Source organism: Ochlerotatus camptorhynchus, unplaced genomic scaffold (genome assembly GCF_037179485.1).
Source record: "Ochlerotatus camptorhynchus isolate MF236.1 unplaced genomic scaffold, CSIRO-AGI_Acam_v1.1 ptg000033l, whole genome shotgun sequence".
Classification (NCBI taxonomy): domain Eukaryota; kingdom Metazoa; phylum Arthropoda; class Insecta; order Diptera; family Culicidae; genus Ochlerotatus; species Ochlerotatus camptorhynchus.
In genome coordinates this window covers 3,081,466-3,089,931 of record NW_027040524.1, presented here as the reverse complement: position 1 = coordinate 3,089,931, position 8,466 = coordinate 3,081,466, and the positions used below count along the sequence as shown (strand labels likewise).

Genomic DNA, 8,466 nt, shown 5'->3' with positions numbered 1-8,466 from the left:
CATAAGAGATAAAAACGTTGTATCTTCAACAAAGTTGCTTTGCAGCACTACTGTGTCTGCCACTTGGATTCAGGCAAAGTTGCCAGTCTTCTTGATATGTTATCTTCGGTCAAAGCCAAATCCGGGACTTAAAAAAATGCCTGCCGTGTCGGAACAAACAAAGAGCACTCTAAGAAACGGTGAAATTATTGTATAACACCGGCTGAAATGTATAAAAAAAAACAAACTCTGCGCGAGAACGACGTTTGTTCAAAAGGGATTAAAAGTGCGCCTACTCGCATGTAAACAGGATTACTTATTGGCAAATCAAAGTTGGCACTCGTGGAGAATAGAAGAACTATAACAGTGATGATGGTTTCAAAATTTTCCACGGGGAAGTATACGAATGCAATCTTAAAATGCTTTTATTTTGCAAATGGAACATTCTCGATGAACATTTCAAATGGTCCTATCTGCTTTGATCGATTCTCTTCATCGACTTTCTCTTTCGTCAATAACTCAGCTGCAAAACCTTTCCCTGTTGTATTTGACGTTTTGGACGCTATATAAGAACCTCCTTTATCAAACTATGTGGTAGAATTAGCGCGAAATCTGTTTGCATAGCAGTGGTTATGAAAAGAGAAAGTCGGTGAAGAGAATCGATCAAAGCAGATAGGACCATATGAAATGTTCATCGAGCATTTTATTTAAATCTGGTTGCTAATTTTTTTGATTCGTTTATTATCGGGTGCGAAACCGTACTTTTTGTCAGTGCGAACCTCAACCTGAGCTAGGTTTTGAAAACAGACGAGCAAACTGACGTTTGTCATAAAACAAGCAGACCCAATCTTGATACCCGATCCAGGTTGGAACTGAATAATAAACGAATTCGCTATTGGCAAATCAAAGTTGCCACTCGTGGAGAATAGACGAACTATGAAAGTGATGATGGTTTCAAAATTTTCCACGGACAGGTATACGAGTGCAATCTTAAAATGCTTTTATTTTGTGAATGGAGCATTTTATTTAAATCTGGTAAGTGCTACGTTAGTAGAAAACTTCAGGACTACTCAATAGACATATAATACAGAAAACTTAATTTCTTTTCAGATTTTTAGGTGTAAACATAGACTTCCGCTTTTCTACCACTGTAGCAGTAACCAGATTTAAATAAAATGCTCCAGTTTCAAAATAAAAGCATTTTAAGATTGCACTCGTATACTTCCCCGTGCAAAATTTTGAAACCATCATCACTTTCATAGTTCTTCTATTCTCCACGAGTGCCAACTTTGATTTGCCAATTGGCAAATCAAAGTTGACACTCGTGGAGAATAGAAGAACTATGAAAGTGATGATGGTTTCAAAATTTTCCACGGGGAGGCATACAAATGCAATCTTAAAATGCTTTTATTTTGCAAATTGAGCATTTTATTTAATTCTGGTTGCTGCTACAGTTGTAGAAAAGCTGAAATCTATGTCTACACCTAAAAATCTGAAAAGAAATTATTTTTCTATATTATGTGTCTATTAAGTAGTCCTTAAGTTTTCTACTAGCGTAGCATTAACCAGAATTAAATAAAATGCTCCATTTGCAAAATAAAGGCATTTTAAGATTGAACCCGTATACCTCACCGTGTAAAATTTTGAAACCATCATCACTTTCATAGTTCATCTATTCTCCACGAGTGCCAACTTTGATTTGCCAATTACTTTTAAGTTGTTTTCACTCTACGTCAAGTTCAAACTACTCAAAATTGAGTTTTACTCAACGTACTAAATTTTAACTTGGCGCACGGAACAGTCGAGTTGGGTGAATAGAGCTCAATTTTGTGTTGTTTTGCTCTTTCCATTTTTGACAACAACAAGAGGGCAAATAAGAGGCATCAACTCAAAAGCAAGTTTAAATAACTCAACCGTTGGGTAGTTTTGGTTCTCCGTATACACTTTGTGTTGAAGCTTTCTAACCAACGTATCAGAACAAAAGTATTAGATCAATGGCCAGATTTTGTCAGCCCCTCTGCGTATCAGACTTTAAACTTTCAATAATTGTAATTATCGTAGTAAGTAACCATAATTCCTCATCTTCAAGATATATGTTTACGGTATACTTTGGTGCAATATGACCACTGAAAAGCACATGGGTTTCAAAGAACATTAGACAATATTTTTAAATAGAGGGCTTATAAAATCTGATTTTTACTGTATTGATTTGTGCATGGTGAAACCATACACGGCGAATAAGAACAACCCAAATTTCAGTTTAGTCAACTCATAAATCACATAAAGTGCAGGAACTCAGCGATGAGTAAATTTGCCTCGATTGGAGGCGAACCAGCCCAAGGCTGAAAGCCACCCTAATAAAGATAAATAATAATAATAAATTTGCCTCATGTTTTCCCAGGATTTTCCAGGGAAAAATTCCCGAATTTGAGAAAAGTAAAGATTGGATTCACTCAGTCTATTGGTACTACTCCGAGGCTGAATAAAATGTTCGTCAATTTCCTCATTTTCCGGCAGATTTTTTAGGTTTTCCACAGGAAACCATGCGACAAATTTACTCATCGCTGAGTTCCTGCAAAATTAGGCGATTATGAGTGAACTAAACTCAAAGTTGGAACGTTCTCATTCGCCGTGTATAGATAATGTTGATTTTTTCATATCGCTAGAACGAAAATGGGTGATTACGACGAAGTAGCTACTCTACGCTTTTTTTTGTTATGATATTGAATGCAACAATATGAACAAACAATTATGACAGGGCATCGTTCAGGTAATCGGTTTAATCCTCACAAATGCTATCGTTACATCGCGAATCGCACATTTGAAACCCTATTTTCCTTTGGTTTTTTTCGTCGATCTTGTTTTCCGTGCTGAGCACCAATGCTACCGACGCCAGGAATGCAGCTCCCACACCTGGACTCATCATCTCATCTCATCGACTCATCAACTCATGAACCGGGGACCAACGGCTTTACTTCCTTTCCGAAGGAAGGCGTGATCAGAGATGTTATGCCTCAGAACATCCCGGCGGCACCGACTGGGATTGAACCCAGGCCTGCTGGGGTGAGAGGTAATCACGCTTACCACTACACCACCGGCGCCGCTATTTAAAACCCTATTGACTGAGTATTATTTTAGTGGATTTTCCTCATATTCGACCAGATTTATGAGATAAAGCAAGGAAAATTTTACTAACTCTACGTTTTTGTAAATTTGAGTTTAATTCAACAAAATTTTGAATGATCGCATCGGCCGAGATTTTTTTTTCGAATTTGGGTAAACGAAACTCAAATTTGAGTAGTTAATCGGTCGTGTAACCGAAATGGCAAGAAGCGCCATCTTCGTCTTCTATAAGGAACCAAGATCAATATTATTCTAGTAGCCGCTAGATGGCAGAGCTAGTCATAAATTCACGGCTGTTGAAAACTAGCCATTGATTAATTAAATTTAATCGATTTTGTTTAAAAAGTGGTGATACACGCTAAGAAAAAAGTTTACATTAATGTTTAAAGTTTAACAAGTTTCGAGAAAACCCGCAAATATTCATAAAATGAATAAACGCTGTTTACTCATCCAATGAATAAAAAGTTTTCCTTGAAACTGGTTAAGTTTAATCATTAATGAATACACTGATTAATTAAACCATTCCCATTTTGCTTGAAATTTAATCAATTTGACATTAAACTCAGGTTAATCATATCGAATGATTAAAAGTTAAGCTCTCTACGGCAATACCTTAACCTATTATCGTCAGGAGGGTAAACAACGTCCTTGAGAGCTCAATTTTGGTATGTGGATACATTGTGTTTCAGAGCAACTATTGGCCAAATTTGAGTGCTCTAGGATTTTGTTTACCCCCCTGACGATAATAGGCTAAGGTATTGCCGAAGCCAACTTTTCCCCTATCAGTATTAAAAAATAATAAAATTTAATACTGGGATCAGAAGATTGTTTCGAATATAAACATGCATGATTTTAAACTTTTTTTTTTCCATTATTCCAATATTATTTAGGGCCAACTTCTTCACCTATACTTAAGCTCTAAACATGGTTTATCCTTATGGGTGAACCTGATTAAAGATTTAAGCTAAAGTGAAAACATAAGCCCTTATAAAATATAAACCAAAATTTTAATAAACTTTATTTCTAAAAAAAATACAACATATAAGGTATGGCTATAAAAATGGGAACCCTGGTTACATTTTTCTAAGCACGGCGTGGTTGTCAGCACGCTCGTTCAATTGTACTCAAAAGTGAGTAACATTCGACTCATTTTCGTTAAAAGTGGAACTACCCTAAAAGTGAGTAATCTTATGTTTACTCACTTTTGAGTAATGAATGAATCTTTCAAAATCTGAGTTGCATTTACTCAGTTCTGGTGTTTGGAAAATAAGCGGAACTGAGTAAATGCTACTCAATTTCGTATGTATTTACTCTTTCAGAATATCATTTTATGCTGATAGGAAGAAGATATTTTCATCGAAAACATGAACTTTTTTTTTTAACAACATTTAAAACCTACAGATTAACGAAATTAACACAATACATTATTAAATTTTTCACATCGAAGTTTGACTATCTGTGATAGTTTACTGGGCAGCATCAGTTTCGTTACTGTTAATGCTTCTTTTAGTTATCAGAATCTTCCGTCAACTTTCGGTTACCGATGTTGATCATTTGAACGCTATCCTTTTATGCTATCAGATAAACCAATACTCTCTGGGAGCAGAGCTACTCCTGGATATTTCTGGGATTTTTACTGTCTGAAACTGAAGAAACTGAATATTTGAATAATACTATTTCACGACTTTTCCTACAATATAATATACCTTCCTACTGTTAATATGAAGCTCAATCCCTCGGAACTATTTGCACCAAGAATTTATTCAGATGATCCTGAAATAAGGTTAAGTACGTACATGCGTGAAAAAAAATAGAAATTTACCTGTATGAAAAATAAAATTAAAATTTACTTACGACAGTATGTGGAACTCCGATTCAGTAAACCTGTTTCGGAGGAACGAAGAATGTTGCCTACGCTAGCTTTGAGCTGCTGATTGCAGAAATTCCACGGACATTGTTCGTGAAAATTCTAGCTTGGAAATACGGTTCCAGTTGTTTATGACATTTGATCTGACTCATAAGTGAGGAAAATTTAATTTTTATTTAATTAGAGTAAATGTTACTCACTTTGCTAAATTGATGTTACTCAGTTTTTGACATTTAGCATACAAATACGAAACTGAGTAAGAGTTACTCACTTTTAAGTAAAATTGAAGGAGCGTGAGTAACAAATGTACATGTAGCCGAAGAAGTAGCTTGGAACACACATGCGTGGCATATCGATTGTGGCTTTGTTAGTTCTTCGTTCCGATGGATGCTTTGGATCTGTGGCAACTACGCGATAGTAAGTACATCAATCGAAAAAACTGTCGAATGAACTTAACCACCGTGACGTCATACTTTTTGTTCCAATTGGAAATGACATCCGCTTAGGGCAATATTTACAAGTCTGTTTTGAACAAAAGTTGATCCGTTTCATAGTCTCAAGTAGTATTTCGCGGAAAAGATGACTAAAAAGTGCATTGATCCAAAAATGTAATTCAACCCACAAAACGGAAGGGGCTCGGTTTTTCCGATTCCCGTCCGTGAGAAGCAGTATGGTGGAGATATCCCAGCGGAGGTTCCGCGAACGGAAGAACATTCTCGGATTCCGAGAATGTTTTAATCCAAAAGATAAATATGTTTGTAACCAGCATTTCATTTCTGGTAAGTTGAATAATTTGAAAATATGCTGCAAGTATAGAATAAATATTTTTCTAGGGAAAGCTGCCAGGATTTCCGACATAAATGTTGATGATTGGGTACCTACATTAAATATTGCAAAAATCGATTCCGTAGTGTTGGATGATCTTACGGATCTCCTTGATCAAGAATGTCAGGAAAGTGCAGATAATGCTGATGAAACAGCAACTCGTTTGATTGTCGATCAGGTTGATTTCGAAACGTTTGTGGGAGGATTTTTCGAAGGTACAAATTTAAACTGCACAGTAATGCCCCAAATCTCGCTTCCTCGGAATGAAACTACTGGTTTCTGGAACGAACAGAACGAAAATAATTCTTCATTCATTCTCGAGTGTATGTACATTTTATTCTCTATGTTGGTGTGTTATATATCTAGTATGTATTTGCAGCTGTTGACAAAGTCAATGGTGGTGTTGTGCCCATCAGTACCAGCATCGGAAATTCAACCAGCTTTTCTGAGCAAAGAAGTGATGCTCCATGTTGCCTGGAAAGAACCGATAATAACTACTGTAGAGTTGAACCAACATGCAACTGCACTGTGTTTCAAAACTATTCCGATGAATTAACTTCTGCGTCCGATTCAACTGATGGCGTAGATGATGCAGATCATTCTCAGCAAGGTGTTATTATTTTTTAAATATGTTTATGCGATATTCTTACAGTTTAATATATGTTTTAGAGGCTTGCAGTGCCACGCACAGACGTGAGACATTCAATATAGCTGGACACAGTGCTCAAGGTGCTAGAAACACCACCATATTGAACCTGGAAGAGTTGAACAGGCTGCAGGAGATAGAAAAATATCAAGATAACCACCCCTATTCTGTATTTCGTTTCGAACGAAATTCTCATACAAACAAATATTTTTTTGTATGAGAATTTCGTTCGAAACGAAATACAGAATAGGGGTGAACATCATAACATCATGAAGGCGTACCAGAAGGAACTAGCGAGGCTGCAAACGAGAGTAGACGTTTTGGAAAAGGAACTTTCGAATAAACAGCATGGTTTGCTTTGGATAGATGATGACCAGCGCTGTAAGTGATTCACTGGCATAAGTAGCTTCAAAACATTAAAAACGATCTTTGAATATGTCAATAATTGCTTGTTTCAGTCTCACTGTTCTCTAACAAAGGATAAAATGTTCATAATGACTTTACGTAAACTGCGTTGCAACACGTTGGTAGATTTAGTAGAAGAATATTCCGTTTGTACTACGACAATATCGAAATATTACGATTACGATACATTGAAATATGCCTTAGAGTCTGTTTCGAGAGATAAAAGCATTCGCCATCTTTCTCAAATTTTTCGGCAACAGTACGGATACAGTCGTGTACACATTATCGATTGCTTTGAGGTCACTACTGAAGAACCTATGGATGTTAAGGCTGCTCTTTCTCACCACAGCTCGTACAAAATGAGAGAAACTACTAATTGGTTGATTGCAATGTCTGCTGATGGAAGAGTGTCTTTCATTTCAAATGCATACGCTGGTCGATGCTCGGATCGAAATATCGCTGAAACTTCTGGATTTATTAATACACTTGAGCCAGGCGACGTTATAATAGCCGATAAGGGTTTCGATATAAGCGATTTGATGTCTTCGAAAGGTGCAATACTGAATATCCCAACATTCCTTCGAAAAGACTCACAGTTGAATCCCTTGGACATGGAGAGAGATAAGCAAATAATAACGTTAAGAGTACATGTAGAACGGCTGATTGGAGTGTTGAAGTCGAAGTACGAGTATCTGAACGGGCTTGTCAAGGTAGATTCTTTGAGACGTTTCGAGAATAGCATCAATGCTGTAGATCTAGCCGTGTGGGTGTGTTGCATATTGGTAAATTTTAATAACTCTATTGTATAAGGTTCCGTGAATTTGTTCAATTGCATTTGCATTCTTCATCATACAAGAAAAATAAAAGAAATTGAGAAAAACTAGTTTATTCTGACATTAATTTACAAAGTGGTTTCTTTCTCCGTGTGATAATTTCCCAGCAACTCAGGAACAATTATGTTGTAAAAGTACATCTGGTTACGCTGCTTACAGTTCTCCCACTAATCTAGATTTCTTTCAACTTTTATCACACAATTTTCGGTCTTGCTCCAAACCATGAAGAGCCCAAAGTCGGCTCCAGTTATGAACATTTGTGCTTGAATTTGGAAGTGATAAGCGTGACTCTCGACTATATCAAATGTACCATCAGTCATCTTGATGAATGAATTAGGAAGAGCTGCCAACTTTTCCAGACCCAACTGCTCATTCAAAGAACTTTTCGCATCAAATCGATAACCCAACTAACATTTTTTACAATGTAAACGCTTTACTCATTTCATTTAAACAGCCTCAAGCTGTATTCAAACGTTATACGATATGAGGCAACCTCTATACATGCAAATCTGGCGAAATTAGTCAGCTACTTATGGCTGTTGGGACGGTTGGAACAAGCTCTTATTGCATTTATATTTACGCTTCTATACAACTGTTATCCTGCTGTTTAGTTGTGTGCAAACTTGAAAGGTGCTTATTCAACTTTTTCTCGGATATCCAATAATCTCTACACAGTTTTCTCATGAAGCCGGGTTAAATATTATTTACGCTTTTTTTGTTGGAAGAATTGATTGAGTTTATTTTGCTGTGTGAATGAAATTGATCGAAATTAGTCATAAGCACACCTC

General features: G+C 36.5%; 1 long non-coding RNA gene across 1 annotated transcript; it reads right to left on the bottom strand.

Annotated features, from left to right (window-relative positions):
• Window positions 1-4,718: 4,718 nt before the first annotated feature.
• LOC135708810 (uncharacterized) lies at window positions 4,719-5,013 on the bottom strand. The gene is made up of 3 exons (XR_010518316.1): window positions 4,957-5,013; window positions 4,809-4,875; window positions 4,719-4,748 (listed from the first exon to the last, which is right to left on the bottom strand). It is a non-coding gene; the product is annotated as an uncharacterized LOC135708810 (long non-coding RNA).
• Window positions 5,014-8,466: the final 3,453 nt, after the last annotated feature.